General features: G+C 41.5%; 1 protein-coding gene across 3 annotated transcripts in view; it reads right to left on the reverse strand.

Annotated features, from left to right (window-relative positions):
• The window catches only part of LOC112256093 (bifunctional heparan sulfate N-deacetylase/N-sulfotransferase 1), a 91,136-nt gene that overhangs the window by 44,208 nt on the left and 30,669 nt on the right, over positions 1 to 16,259 (reverse strand). For 2 of the 3 annotated variants that reach the window (XM_042325838.1, XM_042325837.1), the window contains exon 2: positions 1,913 to 2,010. The exons of the other annotated variant lie outside the window; for it this stretch is intronic. The gene's annotated coding sequence lies outside the window, so the exon portion shown is untranslated. The remainder of the gene's footprint in view (positions 1 to 1,912; positions 2,011 to 16,259) is intronic. 3 annotated transcript variants of the gene reach the window in all.

Raw genomic sequence — 16,259 nt, forward strand, 5'->3', positions numbered from 1 at the left:
TAGTTCTTTCCAATGTGTCAAGTAATTAACAAAAAAACAGAGAAAACTAGAATGTCTTGTGACACTAAACAGAGAGTACACAGTGGCAGATAACCTGAACACTGTGACGGACCCAAACATAAGGAAAGCTTTGACTATGTACAGACTCAGTGAGCATAGCCATGCTACTGAGCATAGGATTGCTCAAGAGAAGACAGGCTATGTGCACACTAAGGCTGGGCAGTATACCGTATTTTATGATATACCAGTATTGATGCACGGACCGGTTTGGGTTTTTACTTTACCTTTTATACCGGTATTGGAATGTTCGGTTTGTTAAATGTGATACGCCATGTGTAATGTCAATTTTTATAATTTACTTCGCTACTTGAGTCATCGCTCTCCCTGTGCCACTTTCCATACAGACTTAGCCATGCTCCCTGTCACTCATAGGGCACATTTGATGTTCCTCAACCACCAGACACTTGCGTTCAGTCTGCATGGTCAACGTAGCACATGAAACAATGTTGATGACAACAATGCTGTTTTCACTTTGCTTCTGAATATAAATCCACTAGCGTTCTATAATGACACTATTAGTTTGTGTTTCTTACGTCAGCAAACAGCTAGTTTGTCTTTTCTTAGCAAGTTGCCCTAAATCTTGTGAGATGCTAATTGCTAGCCACTAATAGCTAGCTAGCTAATAAATGTACTGAGTAAGAGCAAACGTAGCTAGCTAATACCAGTGATGGTGTAGACTTGAATCAGAATGTTGTTTGTTCAACAGCATCTTCAAAATCAAAGAGGAATATGCAAAGCAAAAATATGTTAGCTACATGAAGTAGCTAAGAGAAAACATGCAATGTAGCCAAAGCTTATAAAGTCCCCTATGAAACACTTAACACTTTAGTTCCTACCCTGTCACAAGAACTCCTCCCTGGCATTTTAATTTGTTGTCATCTCAAACAACAATGTATCCAAATTGCCCACTATTATATTCTAACTATAGAATTAGAATAGTCATTCTATTTCCATGATTTCAACAGTTTTGCTCTAATTCGCAAGTCAAATCGCAATTGCAACATTTGGTTAAATATAAGTCCTACATTATTTGTCCATTATCGTGCAGCCCTATGTGGCAGTGTGGAAATGATCTCTATTGAGCAGTGGTGTAAAGTACTTAAGTAAAAATACTTTCAAGTACTACTTAAGTCATTTTTTGGTATCTGTACTTGACTATTTTTTATTTTTGACAACATTTACTCTTACTTCACTACATTCCTAAAGAAAATACTGTACTTTTTACTCCATACATTTTCCCTGACAACTAACAGTACTCGTTACATTTTGAATGCTTAGCAGAACAGGAATATCAAATCAAATAGAAATGTTATTAGTCACATGCGCCAAATACAACAGTGAAATGTTTACTTACGAGCCCCTAACCGACAGTGCAGTTTCAAAAAATACGTATAAGAATAAGAGATAAAAGAGGAGCTGTAAAAAAAAAAAATATATATATATATATATATATAATATATATATGGTGCCGGTACGAGTCAATGTGCAAGGGCACCAGTTAATCGAGGTAGTATGTACATGTAGGTAGAGTTAATTAAAGTGACTATGCACAGACAACAACTGAGAGTGGCAGTGGTGTGGAGAAGGGGGGGCAAAGTGAATAGTCTGGTTCGCCATTTGACTAGACATGCAGGAGTCTAATGGCTTGGGGGTAGAAGCTAATTAGAAGCCTCTTGGACCTAGACTTGGAGCTCCGGTACCGCTTGCTGTGTGGTTGCAGAGAGAACAGTCTGTGACTAGGGTGGTTCGAGTCTGACAATTGTCATAGGCATTTCCCTGCCTATGATTAGGGTTTGGCTTTGGAGTGAATAAGCTCACACTAGATCTGTACTTAAGGAGACAGAGCTCTTACCTTCCCAAAACAAGATGTCTGCCAAATGTCCTCCAACGGCTCCCAACAGGTAGCAGACTAACACGCAAACCGGTCTTCTCTCTTCCCTCTGGATTCACCTTGAGAAGAAAACAACCGAACAAGGATACATCCATCAGATGAAAAATGAAATGAGTGAAAACATATTTTGCGAGGGGCTCCTGTGTTAGTAATGGTCCCTCAGTCTATCAGCACTGCCTCAGTGAGCCACCTCCTTTGTTCATTAATTGATTGTCTCTCCCCTGCTGAGCTCCAGTAACTAGGTTACATGGATTCATGAAAAGGCAGAACCGACACCTCTCGTCAAGTGAGACCAGGAGATGAGAGATGGATGAAGACTCCAGGGCATAGAGGAACCAGGAACCACTGGCTCTTAATAGAACTAATGGAGTAAGGTAGAAGATGGTAGCTTTATTGAAATAACTCTCATTTAATTAGCCTGAGTGATTGACGAGAGGAAGGAAGGGGCCGGGGAGATGGGTGAGAGGAAGGAAGGGGCCGGGGAGATGGGTGAGAGGAAGGAAGGGGCCGGGAGATGGGTGAGAGGAAGGAAGGGGCCGGGGAGATGGGTGAGAGGAAGGAAGGGGCCGGGGAGATGGGTGAGAGGAAGGAAGGGGCCGGGGAGATGGGTGAGAGGAAGGAAGGGGCCGGGAGATGGGTGAGAGGAAGGAAGGGGCCGGGGAGATGGGTGAGAGGAAGGAAGGGGCCGGGGAGATGGGTGAGAGGAAGGAAGGGGCCGGGGAGATGGGTGAGAGGAAGGAAGGGGCCGGGGAGATGGGTGAGAGGAAGGAAGGGGCCGGGGAGATGGGTGAGAGGAAGGAAGGGGCCGGGGAGATGGGTGAGAGGAAGGAAGGGGCCGGGGAGATGGGTGAGAGGAAGGAAGGGGCCGGGGAGATGGGTGAGAGGAAGGAAGGGGCCGGGGAGATGGGTGAGAGGAAGGAAGGGGCCGGGGAGATGGGTGAGAGGAAGGAAGGGGCCGGGGAGATGGGTGAGAGGAAGGAAGGGGCCGGGGAGATGGGTGAGAGGAAGGAAGGGGCCGGGGAGATGGGTGAGAGGAAGGAAGGGGCCGGGGAGATGGGTGAGAGGAAGGAAGGGGCCGGGAGATGGGTGAGAGGAAGGAAGGGGCCGGGGAGATGGGTGAGAGGAAGGAAGGGGCCGGGGAGATGGGTGAGAGGAAGGAAGGGGCCGGGGAGATGGGTGAGAGGAAGGAAGGGGCCGGGGAGATGGGTGAGAGGAAGGAAGGGGCCGGGGAGATGGGTGAGAGGAAGGAAGGGGCCGGGGAGATGGGTGAGAGGAAGGAAGGGGCCGGGGAGATGGGTGAGAGGAAGGAAGGGGCCGGGGAGATGGGTGAGAGGAAGGAAGGGGCCGGGGAGATGGGTGAGAGGAAGGAAGGGGCCGGGGAGATGGGTGAGAGGAAGGAAGGGGCCGGGGAGATGGGTGAGAGGAAGGAAGGGGCCGGGGAGATGGGTGAGAGGAAGCCATTATGTGAAACTGATGATTTCACTCGAAAGGATGTGTATCATGTGAATCGATTCAAGGAGAGGAGTTCAAGTTTAAAAATGTATTGTCATGTGCACAAGTACAGTGAAATGTCTTTCCTGCTTACTCTTTCCAACAATGCAGTAATCAATATAGGACTGACCCCATTTAGTCGACCGGTCGATTTAGATTTCTTTCGTAGAGCAGGAGCTAAAAAAATATACATTGCCAGTCAAATGTTTGGGCACACCTACTCATTCAAGGGTTTTTCTTTATTTTTACTACTTTCTACATTGAAGAATAATAGTGAACACATCAAAACTATGAAATAACAAATACTGAATCATCTACAAACCAAAAAAAGTGTTAATCAAATCAATCTATTTTATATTTGATATTCTTCAAAAGTAGCCGCTCTTTGCCATGATGACAGCTTTGCACACTCTTGGCATTCTCTCAACCAGCTTCATGAGGTAGTCACCTGGAATGCATTTCAATTAACAGGTGTGCATTGGAATTTATTTCCTTCTTAATGCGTTTGTGCCAATCAGTTGTGTTGTGACAAGGTAGGGGTGGTATACAGAAGATAGCCCTGTTTTGTAAAAAACCAAGTCCATATTATAACAAGAATAGCTCAAATAAGCAAAGAGAAACGACAGTACATCATTACTTTAAGTGATGAAGTTCAGTCAATCTGGGAAATTTCAAGAACTTTGAAAGTTTGCATGAGGAAGTTCTTTGTTTCTGGCCATTTTGAGCCTGTAATCGAACCCACAAATGCTGATGCTCTGGATACTCAACTAGTCTAAAGGCCAGTTTCATTGTTTCTTTAAACAGAACAACAGTTTTCAGCTGTGCTAACATAATTGCATAAGGGTTTTCTAATGATCAATTAGCCTTTTAAAATTATAAACTTCAATTAGTTAACACAACGTGGAGTGATGGTTTCTGATAAATGGGCGTAGGTACGACTATGTGGATATTCCATTAAAAAAACAGCCATTTCCAGCTAAAATAGTCATTTACAACATGTCTACAGTGTATTTCTGATCAATTTGATGTTATTTTAATGGACAAAAACAATGTGGTTTTCTTTCAAAAACAAGGACATTTCTAAGACGTGCTACTACATATATATATCATGGTGTACAAGACCCCTGTCTGATTGGCGCCTGTGAGTGGACTGATCCATTGTGGAGGCTGTGGGGATGGTACAGTCCATCACAAAGACGTGCTACTGAAATGGTATATGATTATATTACATAAGAACAATGGTGGAACAATGGTGGTCACTGTCCGCAGTTCTGAAACACATCAGTGCGCTGTTGAATTGGCAACATTTCTAGACCATGTTGCTATGTGCATAATAGCCAAGTTAACCACCATATTGGTGTTGAGATATCAGAAGAATGAGGAGATGAGAAAACAGCCCTTGCCTTATTGTCAAAGAATAGTGAAGAGAGCGGAAACCCCAACTTAATTATGTCTACAATCAATGGCCTAACTGTTACATGTGTCTGGCTTTATAAATCATCCATATATATCTACAGAAATAAGACAGCTTCTGCTACTGTTGCCTGTTTGACTGTTTAATATCCTACTGATTCTGTGAGCACCAAGCTTCACGCAGCAACATGTCAAGTAGGGGTGGGCGATATAGGCAAAATATTATATCATGGCATTTGAAAAAAATTGGACAGTATGACGGTATTTGCATTATTTTTGTTTTTGAATAATACAAGTTCTACATCTGCTTTATGAGTAGTGAGTGATCTTAGGGTGGCAACACATACATTCTAAGTGATTTCAATATGTATTTATCCATTCTGATTGTTTTATACTGTTCAATTAAACTTCAACCAAAACAAATTTCAGCACTTTTATCACATTTGCATTTCCTGCACTCAGTTGCAGTGGTGGAAAAAGTACCCAATTGTCATACTTGAGTAAAAGTAAAGATTCTGTAATAGAAAATGACTCAAGTAAAAGTGAAAGTCACCCAGTAAAATAATACTTGAGTAAAAGTCTAAAAGTGCTTGGTTTTAAATACACTTAAGTATCAAAAGTAAATTAATTGATAACATGTACTAAAGTATCAAAAGAAAAAGTATAAATCATTTCAAATTCCTTATATTAAGTAAACCAGATTGCACCATTTTCTTGTTTTTATTTTATTTTACGAATAGCCAGGGGAACACTCCAACACTCAGACATAATTGACAAACAAAGCATTTGTGTAGTGAGTCCTCCAGATCAGAGGCAGTAGAGATGACCAGGGATGTTCTCTTAACAAGTGCATGAATTGGACCATTTCCCTGTAAGTAAGCATTTCACTATAAGGTTGTATTTGGCGCATGTGACTAATAACATTTCTATTTGATTTGATTTTCCTGTCCTGTTAAGCATTCAAAATGTAATGAGTACTTTTAGAGATGTAAGGGAAAATGTATGGAGTAAAAAGTACAGTATTTTCTTTAGGAATGTAGAAGTAAAAGTAGAAGTTGTCAAAAATAAAAATAGTCAAGGACAGATACCAACAAAAATGACTTAAGTAGTACTTGAAAGTATTTTTACTTAAGTACTTTACACCACTGCTCAATAGAGATCACTTCCACACTGCCACATAGGGCTGCACGATATGGGCAAATCTTGGACTAATTTTTAACCAAATGTTGCAATTGCGATTTGACTTGTGATTTAGAGCAACACTGTTGGAATCATGGAAATAGAATGACAATTTTAATTCTATAGTTAGAATATAATAGTGGGCACTTTGAATACAGCGTTGTTTGAGATGACAACGAATTAAAATGCCAGGGAACATTTATTGTGACAGGGTAGTGTTGATAAATGTTTCCTAGGGGACCCTATAAGCTTTGGCTACATTGCATGTTTTCTCTTAGCTACTTCATGTAGCCAACATATTCCTCTTTGATTTTGAAGATACTGTTGAACAAACAACATTCTGATTCAGGTCTGTATCATCATTGGTATCATCAGGCTGTATTAGCTAGCTACGTTTGCTCTTACTCAGTACATTTATTAGCTAGCTAGCAATTAGCATTAGCGGCTAACAATTAGCATCTCACAAGATTTAGGGCAACTTGCTAAGAAAAGACAAACTAGCTGTTTGCTGATGTAAGAAACATGGCTCGGTCGGTGTGGAAAGTGGCAGGGAGAGAAAGAGTGGAGAAAGATGACTCAAGTAGCGAAATAAACTATAAAAATTGACATTACACATGGCATATCACATTTAACAGACCAAACATTTGAATACCAGTATAGAAGGTAAAGTAAAAACCCAAACCGGTCCCTGCATCAATACCGGTATATCATAAAATATGGTATACCGCCAAGTCCTAAACAATTTCAGCTGTTTTTAATCTTTGCTTTACACTTATTTTCCCATTAATACAGTCTCTGGTATTATTTATAATAAGCAAAAAAAGATATGTCCTCTCACTGTCAACTGTGTTTATTTTTAGCAAACTAAACATGTGTAAATATTTGTATGAACATAACAAGATTAAACAACAGACATAAACTGAACAAGTTCCACAGACATGTGACTAACAGAAATGGAATAATGTGTCCCTGAACAAAAAAAGGGGGGGGGAAAATCAAGATCAAAATTAAGTCAGTACTGCAGTGCATCTCCTCCTCATGGACTGCACCAGATTTGCCAGTTCTTGCTGAGCGATGTTACCCCACTCTTCCACCAAGGCACCTGCAAGTTCCCAGACATTTCTGGGGGGAATGGCCCTAGACCTCACCCTCTGATCCAATAGGTCCCAGACGTGGTCAATGGGATTGAGATCCGGGCTCTTCACTAGCCATGGCAGAACACTGCCATTCCTGTCTTGCAGGAAATCACGCACAGAGGCAGTATGGCTGGTGGCAATGTCATGCTGGAGGGTCATGTCAGGATGAGCCTGCAGGAAGGGTACCACATGAGGGAGGAGGATGTCTTCCCTGTAACACACAGCTTTGAGATTGCCTGCAATGACAACAAGCTCAGTCCGATGATGATGTGACACACCACCACAGACCATGACGGAACCTCCACCTCCAAATCGATCCCACTCCAGAGCACAGGCCTCGGTGTAACGCTCATTCATTCAACGATAAATGTGACCATCACCCCTGGTGAGGCAAACCGCGACTCGTTAGTGAAGAGCACTGTTTGCCAGTCCTGTCTGATCCAGCAATGGTGGGTTTGTGCCCATAGGTGACATTGTTGCCGGTGATGTCTGGTGAGGACCTGCCTTACAACAGGCCTACAAGCCCTCAGTCCAGCCTCTCTCAGCCTATTGCGGACAGTCTGAGCACTGATGGAGGGATTGTGCGTTCCTGGTGTAACTCGGGCAGTTGTTGTTGCCATCCTGTACCTGTCCCGCAGGTGTGATGTTCGGATGTACCGATCCTGTGCAGGTGTTGTTACACTTGGTCTGCCACGGTGAGGACAATCAGCTGTCCATCCTGTCTCCCTGTAGCGCTGTCTTAGGTGTCTCACAGTACGGACATTGCAATTTATTGCCCTGGCCACATCTGCAGTCCTCATGCCTCCTTGCAGCATACCTAAGGCAAGTTCACGCAGATGAGCAGGGACCCTGGGCATCTTTCTTTTGGTGTTTTTCCAGAGTCCGTAGAAAGGCCTCTTTAGTGTCCTAAGTTTTCATAACTGTGACATTAATTGCCTACGGTCTGTAAGCAGTTAGTGTCTTAACGACCGTTCCACACGTGCATGTTCATTCATTATTTATGGTTCATTGAACAAGCATGGGAAACAGTGTGTTAACCCTTTACAATGAAGATCTGTGAAGTTATTTGGATTTGTACGAATTATCTTTGTAAGAAAGGGTCTTGAAAAAGGGACGTTTATATTTAGTATTGTTTACACTCTTCCAAATTGTCTGAAAAAGTATATTTATAATAATAACGCTCCTTTTTCCTTGATCTCCTTTGTTATTATTATTACTGTTATGATGATGATGGTGATCATTATAATAACAAGTAATATCATTATCATTAGTAGGCTTGGTATAGCAGCCTTGTATAACCAAGCTGTAGGACTAAGAGTGCATCATATTATGTATTAATACTGTAACTTACTTAGGCCTATATTTCAATACTTACAGTTGAAGTCGGAAGTTTACATACACCTTAGCCAAATACATTTAACCTCAGTTTTTCACGATTCCTGACATTCTAATCCTAGTAAAAATTCCCTGTCTTAGGTCAGTTAGGATCACCACTTTATTTTAAGAATGTGAAATGTCAGAATAATAGTAGAGATAATTATTTATTTTAGTGTTTATTTCTTTCATCACGTTCCCAGTGGGTCAGAGGTTTACATACACTCAATTAGTATTTGGTAGCATTGCCTTTATATTGTTTGTGTGTGTGTGTGTGTGTGTGTATGTACGTACAGTGGGCTACAAAATTACTGGCACCCATGACTGGCAATGCACAAACATACTTTAAAAAATATAAACAATATAATTAGAGAGAAAAACTCAAAATACCAACATGTGAGAAATACTACATTTTATTACATTTTCAATGGAACCCACCAAAATCATTATTGATTTAATTAAAAATCAATGTCCTCCAAATCAAGGTTTCACAATTAATTGCACCCTTAAATATTATTATAAATAACATTAAACCAGGAATTAAATCCCACTTATTTAAATGTATCTAAGTCTTAAGGAACTATTGAGCCATTACATCACTTCCTGTTTCACCAGGGTATAAAAATGAGGTAATGTGCACGCAATATCCCTTTGTCATCCAACACCATGAAGAAAACAAAAGAACTGGCTGTTCAAAAGAGACAGATGGTCGTAGACCTTCATATATCTGGTAATGGCTACAAGAAGATCCACAAACGATTGAATATACCACTGAGCACTGTCAGGGCAATTATTAAGAAATTCAAAAGATATGGAACGGTTGAAAACCTCAAATGCATTTTGCCCCCTGGATAGGGAGGAGGATGGTGAGAGAAGCAACAAAATCCTCAAGATTCACTGTGAAAGAATTGGTAGCATCTTCAGGTCGCCAGGTTTCAAAAAGCACCATCAGACACCACCTCCACAACCACAGACTCTTTGGAACTGTTCCCAGAAGAAAGCCCTTTCTGACCACAAGACACAGACGCAAGGGCCTGGAGTTTGCCAAATGTCATTTAAATTATGACTGGAAGAAGGTGCTCTGGTCAGATGAGACCAGAATAGAACGTTCTGGTCAGATACAGCATCAGCATGTTTGGCGCCGAAACAGAGATGCATACCAGGAGAGGCACCTCATACCCACGGTGAAATGTGATGGTGGGCCAGTGATGTTGTGGGGCTGTTTAATTTCAGAGGTCCAGGGGCACTGGTTAAGATTGATGGCATAATGAATTCCACCAAGTATCAGGCAATTCTGGCTGACAATCTGGTTGCCTCTGCCAGAAGGCTGGGACTTGGCCATAGGCGGACTTTCCAACAAGACAATGACCCAAAACATACCTCAAGATCCGCACAGAAATGGTTCTGTGACCACAAAATCAATGTTTTGCCATGGCCATGTCAGTCGCCGGACCTCAATCCAATCAAAAACCCGTGGACTGAGTTGAAGAGGGCAGTTGATAAGCGCAAACCCAAGAATGTGAAGGATCTTGAAAGGATCTGCATAGAGGAATGGTTCAAAACCCCTCCAAATGTGTTCCTTAACCTTGTCAAACATTACATGAAAAGACTCCATGCTGTTGTCCTTGCCAGAGGTGGTTGCACTTAGTACTAAATGAGGAGTGCCAATAATTATGAAACCCTGATTTTGGTGAAATTTTGTATTAAATAATTGTATGATTTTGGTTGGTTCCACTGAAACATTAATAAAGTGTAGTATTTCTCACATGTTGGTATTTTGGGTTTCTCTCTATAATTATATTGTTTATCTTTTTTTAAATGTATTGCTTGTGCATTGCCAGTCAGGGGTGCCAGTCATTCTGGAGCCCACTGTATGTATGTGTGTATGTGTGTGTAGCAGGATTTAGAATCAGACGGGGGATACCGGAGATGGAGTATAGGCTAGAATTCTCGGCCGTGACATATTTTAACTCAAAATATGGACTTGATAAGATATGGGAACAAGATTGTATTTTTTTATTCTGGACTGGTTGTCATTCAGTTATGTTGTTTATGTTGTGTCTCGTTGACTGTATATGCTGTTGGTAGCCTAGTAGTTGGTTCAGTTGTTTTTGTAAAATGAACAGCGTATTTTGCAATAAACAATGTAAATGTGTTAATGCATGTATTATTTGGGCTTTGTAGTTCCCTAGCCTCAGAGCCCATGCCAGACTAAAATCAGCTGGGGGCCACTCTTTTTGATGCCTTATTAATAGATTTATAAAATCTATGCAACGAATCTTCCACCAACTGGTTTCTGTGCATGCCAATGCACCACAAAGCACTAACATTGTTTCCGATATACACAGGACCAGAGCCATTTATTTGGGCCGGAATAACCAATTATGGGGCCCAGAGGGCAAGAACGTCTTTACCCAACTGTAGTCGCAAAAAAGACATGTAAATCGCAACATGGCGGTGCCACATGTAGTGGCATGTTGGGAAAGCAGAGACACGTGCTGGCCAAATTGATAACACCAGTCTGATCACAACGCAACAACAGAAATGAAGGAATTTACTTTAGGAAACTTTCTAAATGGACATTTAGAGAATTAGGAAACTGACACACGCACACCTGTCAAAAGGACACATCAATCATAGCCACCAGCATATCTTAAACACACAAGAGCAAATCACATTAGTCGTTTCCTAAAAACGTTGGCTATTAAAAACCAATAGGCCTATGTGATAATGCTAAAACAATATAGCCTATCAAATGAATTGACAAGGAAAGTTTGAAGGGGGATAGAGAGACAGCTATGCAATAGAAGGCATATGATGAAGATTAAATGTACAACTATTAGCCATTTGAGTGTGGTTATGCTGATACCACATTTTAATCTAAATCTGTCCCCGGCTGATATTTTTTGTCTCCGTCTTGCATAGCACCTGTTCAGGTGGTATGGCAACATAGGCTTACGAATCATAGACTAATATATGACTTACAATAATTTGTAACACATCTGTGTTCACTGTTCCCGTCTTGCACAATTCACACATCTCTGCTAGCATCAGCTCCACAGGCCTCTCTCTCTTCTGCTCTCCTCTCTCTATTCATAATAGCTCTTCAAACCAGTAGCTCTAAGCTGACTATAAAGTAGGTTGCAGGGTTGGAAAGGCACTGGCGGCAAGTTTGAATGATGGTGGTGGTGATAAACGCAAAGCCTAAATTGCTGAACTGATGTGTTGCAAACGTGAAGGAGATAAATTCATTAGCACAACACCTGCTGTAGATACTGGTGAGGGTAATGTTTTTCATGTGTCCTAGCAAGTATGAGCGTGCTTGATATCAACATTTCCATCCATGTGCCATATTTGAATTGTGTTATCATTCAAAATGCCGATACTGAAATGTAACTGTTCAACAAAAATGCGAGAAGGAAAAAATGTCTAAGCATTATGATGATAAATAAATATGCAACATTAATATTAACAAGTGTTCGAACAAAAATGTCCATATTTAAGCTATTGAAATGTCTGATAAATGCAATTAAAAAATGACAAAGAAAAGAGTCACATCACAACAGAATTCGATCTTGATAAATCCAATACATCAAAGGAATATTGTCCATAAATCAAAATCAAAACCAACATTATGAAATTTAAATTTTTTATACACAGTACCAGTCGAACGTTGACACTGGAGGTCGACCGATTATTATTTTTCAACACCGATACTGATTATTGGAGGACCCCCCAAAAAAAGGCGATACCGATTAATCGGACGATTTTTAAAATGTATTTGTAATAATGACAATTACAACAATACTGAATGAACACTTATTTTAACTTATTACAATACATTAAAAAATCAATTTAGCCTCAAATAAATAATGAAATATGTTCAATTTGGTTAAAACAATGCAAAAACAAAGTGTTGGAGAAGAAAGTAAAACTGCAATATGTGCCATGTAAGAAAGCTAACGTTTAAGTTCCTTGCTCAGAACATGAGAACATATGAAAGCTGGTGGTTCCTCTTAACATGAGTCCTCAATATACCCAGGTAAGAAGTTTAAGGTTGTAGTTATTATAGGAATTATAGGACTATTTCTCTCTATAACATTTCTTTTTCATATAACTTTGACTATTGGATGTTCTTACAAGCACTTTAGTATTGCCAGTGTAACAGTATAGCTTCTATCCCTCTCCTCGCCCCTACCTGGGCTCGAACCAGGAACACATCGACAACAGCCACCCTCGAAGCAGCATTACCCATGCAGAGCAAGGGGAATAACTAAGTCTCAGAGCGAGTGACGTTTGAAACGCTATTAGCGTGCACCCCGCTAACTAACTAGCTAGCCCTTTCTTATTGGTTACACCAGCCTAATCTCGGGAGTTGATGGGCTTGAAGTCATAAACAGCGCAATGCTTGAAGCACAGCAAAGGGCTGCTGGCAAAACACACAAAATTTCTGTTTGAATGAATGCTTTCGAGCCTGCTGGTGCCTACCATCGCTCAGTCAGACTGCTCTATCAAATCATAGACTTAGTTATAACATGATAAACACAGAAATACGAGCCTTAGGTCATTAATATGGTCGAATCCGGAAACGACTATCTTCGAAAACAAGACGTTTATTCTTTCAGTGAAATACGGAACTGTTCCGGGTGACATCCATAAGTCTAAATCGGCCCAAATTAAATCGGCCATTCCGATTAATCGGTCGACTTCTAGTTGACACACCTACTCATGAAAGGGGTTTTCTTTATTTTTACTATGTTCTACATTGTAGAATAATAGTAAAGACATTAAAACTATGAAATAAAACATTTTAGATTCTTCAAAGTAGCCACCCTTTGCCTTAATGACAGCATTGCACACTGTTAGCATTCTCTCAACCAGCTTCATGAGGTAGTCACCTGGAATGCTTCTCCAACAGTCTTGAAGGAGTTCCCACATATGCTGAGCACTTGTTGGCTGCTTTTCCTTCACTCTGCGGTCCAACTCATCCCAAACCATCTCAATTGGATTGAAGTCGGGTGATTGTGGAGGCCAGGTCATCTGATCCAGTATTCATCACTCTTTCTTGGTCAAATAGCCCATACACAGCCTGGAGGTATGTTTTGGACTCATTGTCCTGTTGAAAAACAAATGATAGTCCCACTAAGCGCAAACCAGAGGGGATGACGTAACGCTGCAGAATGCTGTGGTAGCCATGCTGGTTAAGTGTGCCTTGAATTCTAAATAAACCACTGACAGTGTCACCAGAAATGCACCCCCACACCATCTCTTCTTCTTATTGGTGTCCTTTAGTATTGGTTTCATTGCAGAAATTCGAGTCTCCTGTGAACAGTTGATGTTGAGATGTGTCTGTTACTTGAACACCATGAAGCATTTATTTGGGCTGCAATCTGATGTGCAGTTAATTGCTGATTTCTGAGACTGTTAACTCTATTGAACGTATCGTCTGCAGCAGAAGTAACTCTGGGTCTTCCATTCCTTTGGCGGTCCTCATGAGAGCCAGGGTCATCATAGAGCTTGATGGTTTTTGCGACTGCACTTGAAGAAACTTTCAAAGTTCTTGAAATGTTCTATATTGACCGACTGCCATGTGCATGCCACCACAACAGAACAGGGGCGGGTCTGCTTGTTAGACTGGGGTCAAGTTTTACTGACATACAATATTTTATTTTCCAGTCGTCTTGACTCGGGCGTATATATCTGCTCCATCCTCCCAGTCGAAGAACTCACGGTATGTGACTGTTGGTCTTTTTGGCTGTGAGGGTCCTGGCTCTTAAACAGTGGGGGGGACATACGGCTCCGGCTCCACTCTCAAAGCCCAAAGTCACAATGAGCTCTTTGGTTGCCTCCTCTCATGCATCTTCACCAGACACCACTTGGAGGACAAAAACGCTGCAATCATAAAAAGATTGTGGAGAAACCGTAGTCACTAGCCTGCATGCGACTTCAAGCTAGGCTATATGTTGTTTGAGGTCAGTCATTTTGTAGGCCTACCGCTTTAAAGAACAACGTTTTACAATATCATGGACAGAACAAATGTAGTTCAATAAAACAAGAGGCGTTGTGTTTTTAGCCGGCGTGCGGTGAAAATCACCGGCCATTTATTTCTGTAGGCTATAGGATGGCTGCATTAGATTAACTAGACCGATCTGGTTGAATAAAGGTGAAACCTGGTTCAATAAAAATTAAGATTAAATTGTTTTCTTGTTTAGCACATGGGGATGTGTGAAACTCAATCCCCAGTCTGAAGTTTTCAAATTGCGCCAAACAATAGCTTGCTTTTCACATGGCGGATTGGTAAACCGCTTCAGAAGGGCGGTCACATGTGCTAGCAAGGCAGAGGTCCCGAGATGGTGCCAGTTATGGGCCGAATCGGGGGGAAGCACCAAGAAAGCAGAGTGACGTCCTTTACATTTGCATGCATCAAACCTATAGGCATACCCGCATTAATGATAACAAATATATATGTTTTAGCCTTCGTTGTGTTTGTAGAGCAGTGCGAAATAAACTCGATTTAAATGTCTAGTTTTAGCTCGCACTGGCCATCACAGACCGCAAGCAGCAGCTATTCAACACACCACGCACATAGCCATGGCCCAAACCGGCGAGAGGAATGAATGAACTGGAGAGAGGAGAACAATGAATTAACAATGAAATTGCACCAGCAAGACTTATGCGATTTTATAGCGTAGAAATAGTTTATTCAAGATGGTTTGTTAGGTGCTAAGTTACATGTTCGGTGACTTGGTGAGACGTATCAGTAGCTATGTTAGGCTCAATGTAGTCCCCATATCAGCCCTCGTGCGTGCGTGCGTGTGTGGCCAGAGGCCATGACAGAACCCCATCTGAACCAACAGCTCAACAGCTGACCCCACCAACAGACTGGCCCTGGTATGGCCTGCAGGTGACAACTAGCTCCTAGCACCTGCCCAATAATGTGTAGAAAAACTGAGGGTGAGAGGATTGGAATGGGAAGAGTTTACGGTGGTGATATTGGAGTTGTCAGTACTAGGAGTAGAGGTGGTGCAGTAAGGTGAGTCAGGAACGAGTATGAGTGAGCAGTAAGTCCAGCTCAAGGCAGTCGGTAGGCAACATCAAAAGGAACACAAAATTCAACATACCAATTTGGATCTGGCTAAAAATACTTGAAATCAGTTATAGAACCCATTGCCCTTTATGGTTGTGAGGTCTGGGGTCCACTCACCAACCAAGAATTCACAAAATGGGACAAGCACCAAATTGAGACTGCATGCAGAATTCTGCAAAAAAATATTCTCAATGTACAATGTAAAACACCAAATACTGCACGCAGAGCAGAATTAGGCCGATACCCGCTAATGATCAAAATCAAGAAAAGAGATGTTAAATTCTACAACCACCTAAAAGGAAGCGATTCCCAAACCTTCCATAACAAAGCCATCACCTACAGAGATATAAACCTGGAGAAAGCTGGTCCTGGGGCTCTGTTCAAACACAAACACACCCCACAGAGCCCCAGGACAGCAGCACAATTAGACCCAAGCTAATCATGAGAAAACAAAAAGATAATTACTTGACACATTGGAAAGAATTAACAAAAACACAGAGCAAACTATAATGCTATTTGGCCCTAAACAGAGAGTACACAGTGGCAGAATACCTGACCACTGTGACTGACCCAAACTTAAGGGAAGCTTTGACTATGTACAGACTCAGTGAGCATAGCCTTGCTATTG

The sequence above is a fragment of the Oncorhynchus tshawytscha genome, linkage group LG08 (genome assembly GCF_018296145.1).
Source record: "Oncorhynchus tshawytscha isolate Ot180627B linkage group LG08, Otsh_v2.0, whole genome shotgun sequence".
NCBI lineage: Eukaryota > Metazoa > Chordata > Actinopteri > Salmoniformes > Salmonidae > Oncorhynchus > Oncorhynchus tshawytscha.